Source organism: Eubalaena glacialis, chromosome 3, assembly GCF_028564815.1.
Source record: "Eubalaena glacialis isolate mEubGla1 chromosome 3, mEubGla1.1.hap2.+ XY, whole genome shotgun sequence".
Classification (NCBI taxonomy): Eukaryota; Metazoa; Chordata; class Mammalia; order Artiodactyla; family Balaenidae; genus Eubalaena; species Eubalaena glacialis.
In genome coordinates this window covers 91697756-91711848 of record NC_083718.1, presented here as the reverse complement: position 1 = coordinate 91711848, position 14093 = coordinate 91697756, and positions in this window count along the sequence as shown.

Sequence of the window (14093 nt, the reverse complement as noted above, 5' to 3'; positions counted from 1 at the left end):
ACCCAACTGTCTAAAATTTTACAATTATGTGTCTCTGTGTCCTTGTTCTGGGAACTCAGCATGCCATTACAATAGGGAAACTCATGTCCTTCAGGCCCAAAATATTTTCTTGTATTATTGTCTTGAAAAATTTCTCACTTAATTTTCTCTGTTGTCTCCTTCTAGAATGCCTCTTAGTATAATTATTCTTCTTGGATTGATGCTCTAACTTTTGTGTTTTTCCATATCTTTGTCTTTCTGGTTAATTTCTAGGGGATTTCCTCCACTTTGTCTTCCAGTCTTTTGTTGAGCTTTTGATGATCACATTTTTAATTTCTGAGAGTCCTTTTCCATTTTCTGAATGTTCACTTAATAGCTTTTTTTTCCTTTATGAATGTACTGTCACATGACTTAGGTGATATTAAGCCCAGGGTGTTTTCTTTTCTTTTAATTCATTTTTTTTTCTGCTTCTTTGTCACTAAAATTTTGTTACTAAAACTATCTTTTACAGTGAAAAGTTTCCTCAGACTCCTGGTAATTCTCAGCTATTCATTCATATTTATAAGCAAGGAACAGAAAGCTGGTTATATACAGAGATGGAGCTTTCTGACTGATGGGCTTCACTGCAGGGCTATGAGGTGGGGCCTGGCCACTTTGTTGCAGAACCTCAATGCATCAGTGATGTAAATCTTTTCTCTTGGGTCAGTCAGTTTCTCCCTGGAGGGATCCTCCTGCCTGAGGGATATAATCCCGTATGCTAGTGTTTTGGGAGTCAAGGAAGGAAGGAAACTGTGGATCTCACTTTCAAATATGAGGATTTTCATTTACTCCCTGTTCTTAAACCCTTGCACTATATCAAAAGACAGAAACCACACTAATAATTCAAACAGAGGAAAATTTAATGTAAGGAAATATTAACTAGCTAAAAGTGGTTAACTACTTAAAAAAAAAAAAAAAGCCTCTAAAAGCTCCAGAAGTAGAAAACCAGTTACTAGCTTTAGACTATTTAGATGGAGGAAGGGTGGGCCGTAAAGGAAATGGGACTAGGAACTAGGAGAGGCACCATGCTTCCCCTCCCCACCACACACAAGCTGAGATTAGATCTCCTCAAAGAAGGCACAGTTACTACAGGAACATGCAGCCTACCTGTGGCAAAGAGACCTTCCAGAGATAATCTGTAGAGGTGGCCTTCCACTGCAGAGGTTGTGGATGGGCTGAGCCACTGTGGAAATGGTCACTAGGTGGGAGCAGTTTCCTGAGGGCCTAGCTAGAACTGCCATGGAAGTGGCAGCCAGGAAGACAGCACAGGCTGAGTGTGGCTAGAGCTGGTCATGAGGGTCACTGAGGTAAGTACCGCCAGACCATCCACTGGCTCCCTCACTGAAAGAAATGGTAGGAGAAACAGAACCAGAAGGGAAGCAGGCACTTTCCTGCTGCTATCACCCTGTAGTGTCACTCTAGAACCTTCTATTGACAAGGCCTAATATCAAGCCAGTCAGCAAAGAAAAATGTTCACAGGGTCCAGCTCCCATATCACAAATCAGGACAACGAAGCGTAGATCTGGAAGTGAGAGACAGTAAATGGATAACTGCACACCTGTGCTGCACTGGCCAGGTAGCTCTGAGTTTAGAGCCTCTTTGTCAATTTCAAGAACATTAATCTTCTATCTCCTGGTGGCATAGGAGAAGAGACCTGTGGTTTGACTGCTGCTTATACAGACTGTGAATCAATGCTCCTCTTTTCAGCCCCCTCTCCTCATCCCTAAATTCAGAGGTTTCTGGCACCTCTGATCACCAGGCCTCTATGAGGCTCACTTGAGCAAACTGGCTTCCCATTATCTCTTTCCCCACTGCACATGGAGATTTCTGCTTCCTCCACACTGCTACATCATTTACCTCTTGTCTATCTACCTTATGACTCCCAAGATCTTGTTGTCATCTTTCTTCTAGTGTCTTTTCTCCTAATTGTCTTTGTTCTTGTGGATTTATGACTTTTACAAAAATCCATCCACTGTCATTTTATTGGAATTTCAGGTGAGATAAAGATAACTATGTTCTTCAATTCCCCATGTTAATCCACCCGTCTTTTACTGAAAGTTTAAATATTTATTTATAAATTAAAGAAAGCTAGTTAGATTAAGCAGTGATTAACAAATAATTTTTAGTTTGGAAGGTATTGAATTTACATCCATGGGTAGGTACTTCTTCAAACCTTACTTTACAACTGTCAAAATGAGTCCCAGAAACAGAAGCATCAAAATCAACTTATCGTATCTGTTGAAGATGCACGTTCTTGAATCCATCCTAGATCATATGCATCAGACTCTTTAGAAGTTGGGCCAACTAGTCTGCATTTTAAACACATTTCTCAGATAATTAACAACTCTAAAGTTTAAGAACCACTGTTCTATTTTGTATTATTAATGAATGACAGAATACTTTGATTTGGTACTTTGATGAAAAGCTACATTTTATTAGGGAAAAGACCACTAAAAAATAACTCTCAAATAAGTAATATCTTCTTCATTTGCTTGCTTTTTAGCCATACCTGGGTAAGCCTTACTTGTTGGCCTAAACAGCCATAAGTGAAAGTACCATCATTCACCTGTTTACTACCTGAAACTGAAGGGAAAGACCCTAAGAATTCATAGATTCCTATGGACCAGCCCCACAGATTCAGACACATGAAGGTGACAGAAAATGGCAATGCCTCCATTAGACTGTGGATAAAAATGAATGCATGTTCCAAGGCCTTGATGAGCTAAACCAATTATGCAAAGTGAAACTCGACATTAGTCTTTTGTTCCATTCCTAATCTCTAGCTGACTGTAAAGTGGGAAATCAACCTCCAGGCGTTCCAGGAAGGCCTGAAGCAGGTAATGAGCAACCTCCACCCTTTATCCTCCAGGCCTTAGCCACACAGCGGCAGGTTTTGCTCTGTAGCAAGGCACTTTGTACTCAAGATTATTTCCTTTTCTTTTAAAATAGTAACATTTATGTTCTTTCTGATTGTGAAAGCAATATGTGCTAATTGAAGAAAAATTGGAAAACTAAGAAAAATTGAGAAGAAAATAAAATTTACCACAATCCCAGAGATAACCAGTGTTAATCTGTTCGTATATTGCTGTCTAGACTTCTTCCTGCACTTATGTATTTTACATAGTTGAGATAAGGCCTTTCAGTTGTGTACCCCGCTTTGTTCCACTTAACATTTTTTTTTTTAAATGTTTCTTTAATTAATTTATTTATTTTATATTTAGTTTTGGCTGTGTTGGGTCTTCGTTTCTGTGCGAGGGCTTTCTCCAGTTGCGGCAAGCGGGGGCCACTCTCCATCGCGGTGCGCGGGCCTCTCACTGTTGCAGCCTCTCCCGTTGCGGAGCACAGGCTCCAGAGGCGCAGGCTCAGTAGTTGTGGCGCACGGGCTTAGTTGCTCCGCGGCATGTGGGATCTTCCCAGACCAGGGCTCGAACCCGTGTCCCCTGCATTGGCAGGCAGATTCTTAACCACTGCGCCACCAGGGAAGCCCCTCCACTTAACATTTTGTAAGCATGTCTCCACATAATTAAAGTTCTTCATAAACCCTTTTAAAAGTTGTATATTATTAGTTGTATATCTATATATTCATTTAGTCACTCCCCAACTGCTGGATATTAACATTGCTTCCAACTTTTTACTGTAACAAATATTGTGATACAAGGCTTTGCATATAAATTTTAGCCTACATTTCTAGCTTCGTCTGAAGGATTCATTCCTAGAGGTTATGAATATTTTAAGACTCTTGATAACTGGCACACAATTTCCCAGAAAACTTGTCTCAGTCCATACTTCTACCAGCAAGAAAGGAGAGTGCTCTTCTCACTAAAGTTTCAACAGGTCTAGATATTACAAATATTTTTTAAACAAAATTATATATGCATATTGTTTTAAAAAATAAATATTATCAAAAGACATAATAGAAAACACTAGTCTCCTGGCTCCCGGAGCTCCCTCCGGTCCGCAGCCCAGGGGCAACCCACTAACTTTTAAAACTATTGTTTGAGGTGCTTACCACCAATAATACGCTTATTCTATCATTTCAAAGTTGTAGACATTAGTCACTTACTGCTGTGACACGTTAGGATTTAACTCATCTACGCCAACAGCCCCTGCCCCACTTTTCGTTCCCACATCCTTCCAATAAACATATAGCTATGTTTAGTTTAGCCAACACTAAGTCAATAATTAATTATTAAGTAATATAACAATAATACCCCATTGTGATTATCATTAATATATGATTAATATAATAATGAATTATTATAACTGCATAAATACTATTCAACACAGACCCTCGCTGTATATTAACGTTCCATTTACTTTCCCATCCCTTTTTGTTTGGGCTGTCATCTCTAATTGTCCTTTTCTTTCTGCATTGTCTTCTTTGTCATTGTTCACGTTTTAAAAAGTCACCATTATATCAGGTATTCTGTTGAAGATCTCTATGCCAAAGTTCTTCATAAGCCTGCTTCAAGATGGATCAGGAATCAAATTATTCTCTAAACAGACTTCTAATTAATCCTCTGGGTTTTAATTCTCCAAGTCTCTTCTGTCCCTTTTGGTGTCTGGAGTTTCTAAGCTGAGAGGTGCTGTAGGATGTTCTGCATCCTACGGTGGCTCAGTGGGCACATTAAGCTTTGGCTTCCTCCAGTCTGCTACATCCAACATCATCTTCAAGAATATTTTTGAAATTCTTCACCCTCAGATAGCCCTTATCCATTGGTTCTCAATTTGGGGAAATTTGCCCTCCAGGGAACATTTGGCAATATCTGCAGATGTTTTTGGTTGTCACCACTAGGGAGAGGGGTTGCTACTGATTTCTAGTGGGTAGAGACCAGGGATGATGCTAAACACCCTACAGTGTACAGGACAGCTCCTACAACAAAGAATTATTTATCATTTTAGTAGCATAGAGAGGACATCAACATATATATTCAAACCGACATCTTTATATCACTCAATCTCTTATAGATTGTTTCTCCATTCATAAAATAGGATTGATACTTAGGACTATTTTAGGATTATTAGGACTGAATGAGATAATGTATGAACAGTGTCCAAAGCATAAAAATTCTTCAAAACTAGTCAGAAGTTAGTTAAAAATCAAGCACAAATGGAAACCAACTTGAAAGTTAACCGAGCAGACAAAACCAGTTCAGTTATACAGCAAAGCTTAATTTAGCTTATTTTGCAAGACAAGTCAGGGTAACTTGACTTTGGTCACTTCTTGCTTATGCCTTTAAAAATCATAAGCAAAACTTAAATTGTTCCCCCACATTTATACGAGCTAAACACTAACCAATTACCCTTCATTTAAGAAAATTCTAGTATTGTAACCAATCACTGTGAAGAACAGACATTCACTGTCTCCACACTATGTAAGCTGCTTGGTAACAACATACCTCTGAGCCTCGTTCCGTATTTTAATTTGAGTGTTCCCGGTCTGCAAACTGTCTTTTTGGTGTGTGCACGATATACTTTTACTAATTACTACTTCAGTGATTCATTGGTTTTACTTCCAGTTTTTCCAAACTTTTGACAGGTTATAATTTAAAAATGTGATAGCTTGACAGATTTTTAAATGCTATCTTGTTTACATTTCTTTGTACAGGTAAGGCTGAAATATTTTCATAAGCTTATTTTGCAATTTGCATTCATTCTGCGGTGATTTGCCTGTCTAAATCCTTTATTAACATTTATTGACATTCTATGTTTTTAATAACTCGAGCACTCTCGCCCCACCAACTTGTGACTGTAAAACAGAGTCTCATTTACTATAATACCCAAATTATTACTATTATTGTTAATTATTATTAATAATACCCAAATTATTACTCTAAATCGCTATATCTCAAATTAATAAGAAATCTACTATGTTCCCTGAATTATTTAAATGCCTCTCCTCGTCACTTGCTGCCCCCTGCTGGGAGAGCAGGAACTTACACTCACCCAAGGCCAGAGGGGCGGGGCGGCACTCTGTGGCTGCCCTTCCTGCACTCCCTCCTGAAGGCCACACCTACTGCTTTCACGTGCCTCCCACGCCACCATTCAGCAGCCTGAGGTGGCCGCCACTGGTGTACAGGATAACATGACAAAGCCCTGAAGGCCTGCAGAGATAAAGCCCAGCTGGGCACCTCCCTCTACCTCTGCCAGGACTCTTGTTAACACTGCCTCTGGTGCAAGAATTGGCCCGCCCTCCCAGGTGGAGATGAATGGTCCAGATATGATGAAGCCTTCGGTATTCTTGTTGCTAATGTCACATTATCTCCATTGAATGAGTCACGTTTTGTGAGATTCCTGTGAAGAATTTCTAGGGCTGGGACCTGTGTCTGCCCACACAGAAAAGTACAAAAAATTAAATCTTGATCATCTGTTTCCCCATTTCAATCTGAGTTTTGCCCAGGAGAGAAAATGCTCTATAAGTTTCAGGTTTATCTAATAATAGAAGGACCTTAACGTGATTATGAGAATCCCTACCATTTTAAAGTTCGTATTTAAATGCACAATTTGATTGGGTCTTGATTTTTTTTTCTCTTAAAAACAAAAACACAAAACCAAAGAGGCTTCCTTCAAAGTGAGTGGGCACTACCAAATCACATGTGTGTCTGAGATAAATCTGAGTCAGTACAAATAATGAAGCTATTCCAACACATGGGCACTGGACACCTTGCTCCACTCAGAATTAAGTTGCAATCAGCCAGAATTGGTTCTATTTCTATTTCATTCTGACATGGGCGTAAACTAATGTTCTGCATTCAATTTATAATTATTATTCTAAGCCACCATCATGAATTTCTATTTTTTTTCATTTTTATCACTGTCACCATAATTATCTTTTTTAAAATTTTATTGCAGTATAGTTGATTTACAATGTTGTGTTAGTTTCAGGTGTACAGCAAAGTGATTCAGTTACACATATACATATATTCATTCTTTTTTAGATTCTTTTCTCATATAGATGATCACAGAATATTGAGTAGAGTTCCCTGTGCTATACAGTAGGTCCTTGTTGGTTATCTATCTTATACATAGTAGTGTGTGTGTGTTCATCCCAAGCTTCTTGATTTATCCCTCCCCCTCCACGTTTCCCCTTTGGTAACAGTAAGTTTGTTCTTGATACTTGTAAGTCTGTTTCTATTTTGTAAATAAGTTCATCTGTATATGAATTTATTTCTTTTTTTTTTTTTTTTTCCATTTTCCCAAATACTTTCCCACTTTTATTTTTATTGATATGAGAAATGAGGACATTTATTCATGTATATAGGAAGTTGGGCATGGAAGGACTCTTGCTCCAGCAATGACATTTAATTCTTTGAACTCTGTATATTTTAAGGGATATTATAACAACCCCTGAGAATTTACTTGTAAAGTAGATTATGAAAGCAGTGAATGCTTATTAAAGAAGGAGTAACCTTTTGGTCCCAGTAAGGGTGACTTGACAATTTTAAACATGGGAAGGGGGTCTATCTAATCGTAAGTGGCTGCAGACAGTGACAATGTCTATCACATCTTTGTACCCTCATGGCTCCTGCCACCTGGGGTCTGGCACATAACAAGCACTCAATACATTTGATCCTTGACTTTCTCTCTCTCTCTCGTTTGCTTTCAAAAATAATAGAAAGTATGACAGGACCAGAATAAATTTGGGATGTTTAAAATGCTGTCATAAAAGTTACATTGAACCCAACTTTTACTGTTAATGACATGGAGGGATCATATATGTATTTAAAAGCGCATAGAAGATATATTGGATTTTAAATGTACTAATGACTAATGAGTAGACTGCTACCTTAATCATTTTATCTTGGCCTAGTTAATTTAATCTATAAGCTGCTTTTGGGCACATGTCTTCTGCTTCACACTAATGAAACTCCCTCAAGCCCATGCTCTTGAAGAGGTTAAGACCTATTAGGACACTTCCTCTCCTTTTTGGCTGGTCCAAATATACCTGTTACTAAGATCTCCAAGCTTAGAGCAGAGACATGGAGGAGACTAAGGAACAGTTGAGGGCAGCAGGCCAGTCTGGCAGGAAGGCTGTGACATCATGGCTGAGAGAGGCTGCTCTGTGGTCCCAGGCAGCGCGGGGGCCCTTCATAGAGACTGACTAGCCACCTTCTGTGTTGCAGCCACCTAAGTCCTATCCCTAAAGACTAAATTATCAATATTTCAGTTCACATCTTACCTTCCTCTCTAGACACTGAGGTTTTTTAAATCAGAGATTGTTCCTAAGTGCCTTCCATCAGCTGCGCCCATCCTACAGGGAGTAGATACTTAATAATGTTCACTGACTATCTTTAAAGGCTGGATGAAAGATTTTTCAGTAAAGGAGAAATGAGAACTCGCTGCCCGTTCCCTGTTCCTCTGCCCTCCCCGGGTCCTCGCAGCTGTGTGCACCCAGGTTACCCCCAGTGGCCTATTCTGCCCCAAGTCAGCTCCTGACGGGATTCCCATGTGTCAGAGACCTCAGCCTCCTGGGGAAACTACTCACCTCCTCAGACCTCATCTCAGGAGCAAGCATTGCTCCTCTGTTCCTCCCCACTTTCTCTCCTGTGGTCCCTGCCAGTCTTCTGGGCTGCATGTCAAAAGCCCAGGGGTCTGGCTGCCCCTGCTCCACACTGAGGCCAGGTCTGAGCTTTTACTGCCCCTGAGGAGGAAGTCTCTCCCCACACCTATCCACCTCCCCTGTCTCACCCTGTGGATACTCAGGGAGGAGGGCCAGTCTACAGTTTTGGAACCTGGTTCTTAGATCTGACTGGTTATGCCTCCTGGTACCCTGACCCCCTTCTAGAACCAAAGTATCAGCTGGAGGTCCTAGGTGCCCTATTCTGTTGCCATCTGGGCCTGGACACCTATAGCCCATGCATGCTCAGATCTCTGAATGTCATCTGCCCATCTATCTGAGCATGAGGATTGACAACTGTGGCATATCTGGTTTGGCCACCCATTCTTCCTGAGTCTAACTACTTTTGGTCATGCCTGAACTCACTCCACCCTTCAGGCATTGTGACTTTTTTTTTTTTTTTTAAATATTTATTTATTTAGTCTGCACCGGGTCTTAGTTACAGCATTCGGGCTCATCGTTGCGGCATGCATGCGGGATCTAGTTCCCTGACCAGGGATCGAACCCAGGCCCCCTGCATTGTGAGCACGGAGTCTTACCCACTGGACCACCAGGGAAGTCCCCAGGCATTGTGACTTTATTTACTTACTTACTTATCCCTGCAACCAGCCCGTTTCTCCTACCCTGGTACCAGATCCTGACCCCTTCCCTGCTCTGTTCCATCCTCCTCCAGTTGCCCCTCCTGCCTGAGCCTCAAGTTCTGATGTGGACGATAATTCAGTTAAAGGAATTCTGAGGGGCTGGAATAACCAGGCCCAGAGAATATGTCTTAATGGATTAATGTGTAAATTCCAGATTGGGATTGAAGGGACCAGGCCTTCTTCATCTTTGTAACCTGAGTCCTTTGTGCATTGACTGGATAAATTATTATTTATTTGGTGAGTGGGTGTACAAACAAATGAGCAAGCAAACCTGAGGGAGCTCCCCCATAGAAGTCTCCTAAACTCTCTCCTTGGCCCTGCCCAGTTCAATGTTTTCATCAGTGGTTGCATTCTATGAAAACCCAGTAAATGGTACTATGGAGGATATGTTTATCAAATTGCAAATGACAGAATGTGAGAGATTATTAGTACCATATTTCACTAAATCTAAGATGCACAGCCTAACATGTCTAAAATCAAATGTATCACACAATCAATTGCATGTTATAGTTTACTTGGCAATATTTTTTCTTCGTGGTAATTTTTTTTTAATGGTGCATCTTACAATTAAAAGAGCCATATTCAGTGAAATACGGTATATTGGTTGATGTAATCCAAATCAAAAACTATCAACAGGATAGAACAAATGGGAGTGACTCTAACAAGATGGAATTTCGTAGTGATATAAACAATATAGTCCTGCACTTAAGTTCAAAAAATCAATTGCGGGCTTCCCTGGTGGCGCAGTGGTTGAGAATCTGCCTGCTAATGCAGGGGACACGGGTTCGCGCCCTGGTCTGGGAAGATTCCACATGCCGCGGAGCAACTAGACCCGTGAGCCACAACTGCTGAGCCTGCGCGTCTGGAGCCTGTGCTCCGCAACAAGAGAGGCCACGATAGTGAGAGGCCCGCGCACCGCGATGAAGAGTGGCCCCCGCTTGCCGCAACTAGAGAAAGCCCTCGCGCAGAAACGAAGACCCAACATAGCAATCAAGCAATCAATCAATAAATAAAACTTAAAAAAAAAAAAATCAATTGCACAAATAAAAGATGAAGATAGCTTGGCTTAAATTCAGTTCCTGTCACAGTGGCAGGAGTGAGTTTGAGTAGACTGCTAACGAAGAGTCAATAACGATGACACTCTCCCAAAAGCTAATGCAATTGTAAGCTACGTTAATAGAAATATAGTTTCCCCAAACAGACAGAAATATCTCCTTGTAATTTTCTTTGGTCAGGTTGAGTTTGAAATGTTTTATTGCCATATTTAAGTGGCACATTAGCACACTGGAGTGTCTGCTTTTATTGAAATTGTGCTTTGGAATTAAGACTTAGATCTACATTGAGAGATAACTTTCTGAGAGACAGCCCGCGTAAGTGTAGTATTGAATTTATCATAAGAAAATTGTTGGGTGTGTTTCTCAGGAGGACACAGAAGATTTTCTTTCATTTCCAGATATAGGCGTAGCTGTGTTTCCTATTTACTCTTAAGGACACTGAATTGTATAACTGCCCATATTTTCCTTTTTGGTTTGGTTGCCAGTAAGTTCAAAAGGCAAATTTAGAGACTACCTCTGGCGAAGTTCAGAGAACTGTATGGCATATGTCTGTGTACTACGCTTACCTTGGGTCAGTATTTCCTGCATTTATTTTCCCTACACTAACATCTCCATCGCTTTATAAACCTGCTGTATCATTTATGCCTTGTAAGCTTCAAGTCTCTTTTGGAATAAATTGGGAATATGAATGAATAAACAAGAAAATAATTAAGTGGAAAATGGATACATACTGAGAGGAGAGCAACTTGGAAGGCAAGTGATAAGGAAATTGTTCCTGAGAGATAAGAGTGAAAAACTGGACCATTTTAGAAAGCAAAAGACTTATTGGGAAATGAGAGCAAGCCTACAAACATTTATGTATTGGAATACTATCTTGTCAGAAAGCTGTAGAATGTATTCTGTGCAACTCTAAGTAAAATCAGTGGAAGTTAGAGGGAGATAGATTTTTTTTTCTTGATATAAAAGAATAACCTGCTAAAAATAAGCCAAAATTAGAACAATTGCATTGTGAGGTAGTGTGCTCCCTGTTTTTGGAAGTGCTCAAGTCGAGGCTGGAGGGTCACCTGTCAAAGATGTGAAGGGTGGGATTCCCGAAGGATCTCCAAGTCCCATCTGCCTGTGAGTCAGCATTTTGGAAAATGCGGGAAGGGACAGCCAGCCACCTGCCAAGGGACGGGGCACAGCCAAGAACCTTGCCTTGTGGGCCAGGATTCAGGGAGGCAATGGCCTGTAGGGAGAGAAGCCACCTCCCAGGGAGGGCCGTCCCCCTGCCCCGTGGGGACATTCTTCCCAGCACACTGAAAACTGCACAAAAGGAAATCGGGAGCACAAAGGTTAACACCGAGCTGCACAGGCCCCAGACTGGCCTTCCTGCTCTGTGCTGTCCTCTCACACGGTCTCAAGGGGGGCACAAGAATGTGGCGCTCTCAATTCCCCAGAGGTCTTTTCTATTAGCATTCCTCAGTTCAAATTCCATTCTTCACTCTGATTGGCCCACAATTACGTCATTGTTCCCTCACTTGTTAGAAAGTCACATCTGCCCTCTGCCCCCCTCCTTTCCCAATTCCTCTACTCCAGAATGACAGAGAGTATTTCCCTGGCTGTGCATTCTCCCCTCAAGTTCACAGCTCACCATTGTCCTCGACCTGCCGTCCCAGGGCTCTCTGCCATCTCTGTCCTGACTTTATTAGCCATGCAGATTTATGCAGCACCTCTCTCTGTCCTCTGCAGTTTCCCTGCTAAGCTGATATTCAACGTTTCCCTTCTCTCCACTCTGCTTTCAGCAGATCATACTCCAAACTGCCTCAGACCCTCTCTCCCAGCTTGCTGGGGGCAGCCAAGGTGGGGACAGAGCTGGCCGAGAGGACAGGAAAGCCCCTGGCCTGCTGCTGAGGGATGGAGCTAGGAGTAGGAGGGGAGGAATGAGCCAGCCCCACCAGTAGAGGATAAAAATGGACCTGGCTGCCTCTGAAGGTTCTCAGGATTAGGACCCTCTTCCTCTTTCTCCATTCCTGCCATCATTCCAAACTAGCCACACTGCAAATCACACAGCCCTGTGCATCTCTTCCTATCAAGGCCACTCAGGATGTTCATCTTAATGTGCTTTTGACAGACACAAAGAGAAGGGGGAGGAGGAAGTCCACAGTGCTATCTGTCCTTCTCCCTACACCCACCTTGAAGGGCGGCCTGGGCCCAGCCAGCAGGATATACAGCTTTGGGATGATTTACAGCCTGAGACCTCAGAAGGCTGGCCCCAAGCCAAGGCCATAGACTTTGTTCAAAGTGCTGTTTGATTGTTTATGGTGAACGGCAGATGCCACTTCCTGACCCCAGGCCTGTCCCTTCATTCCAGAGCACCCCGGTCTGCTGCTCTTCTCAGAAAGTTTACAGACGTGTGGAGCTGAACTACAAATGGTGAGTAGACATGGTTCCTGTGCCCTGGGTCCTCACACACCCAGGTTCTCACACGTCCAGGTCCTTGCACACCTGGGTCTTTACATGCCAGGGAATTTGGGCACGAAAACAGAGGACAGGGTCATAGAGTAGGCGTGTAAAGCCCCAGTATCTCCTGTGTCGTCAAGTTCTCCCTCCAATGGGACTTTCACATCATACTTTTGTTTCGTCTTTAAAAAGAAAAAGACACATGATAAGATGCTCAGTATTATTAGCCATGAAGGAAATGCCAATCAAAACCATGATGAGACACCACTTCACACCTACTAGAATGGCTATAATCAAAAGGATGGATAATACGTGTTGGTGAGGATGTGTGGAGAAATTGGAACTCTCCCACACTACTGGTGGGAATGTAAAATGGTACAGCCACTTTAGAAAACAGTCTGGCAGTTCCAAAAAAAAAAGCTAAATGTAGAGTTATTTCATGACCCAGAAATTCCACTTCTAGGTATACACCCAAATGAAATGAAAACAAATGTCCACACAAAAACCTGTACATGGATTTCACAGCAGCATCCTTCATAATAGCCAAAAAGTAGAAACAACTCAAATGTCCATCAGCTGATGAATGGATAAATCAAATGTGATATATCCACACAAAGAATATTATTTGGAGTAAAAGAAATGACTGATGACACATGCTACAACATAGATGAACCTTGGAAACTACGTTAAGTGAAAGAAGCCAGCCACAAAAGGCCCCATATTTTATGACTCCACTTATATGAAATGTCCAAATAGGCAAATCTATAGAGATAAAAAATGTAGATGAGTGGTTGCCTAGGGGTGAAGGAGTTGAGGAAAATCAGGAGTGACTGCTAATGGGAATGGGGTTTCTTTTTGGGGTCATGAGAATGTTCTATAATTGATCATGGCAATGGTTGCACAACTCTGTGACAATACTAAAAGCCACTGAATTATATACTTTAAATAAGGGAATTGCATGGTATGTTAATTATATCTCAATAAAGCTGCTATTCAAAAAAAAAGAAAAAGAAAATCTTCTTTGAGCCCTCATTCCCCTTCACCTACTGCCCCATTCTTTGTTCCCCTTCAGAGCAAAACTTTTTGGAAGAGTTGTTTTTACCTACTACCTCTACTTTCTCACCTCCTTTCATCATTTATCATCATCATCATTGTTATTATTATTGTTATAAAATTGCTGTTTATTTATTTTGGAGCCACAGGTGCAAGGTGTTGAGTTATTCCTATTGCTCAACTGGTGGGTAGCATCTTCAGTGTGGACAAGGCCCCTCTGTATTGTATTTTGTTCTCTTCCCTTCATTACTGGTCCCAACTCTCCTT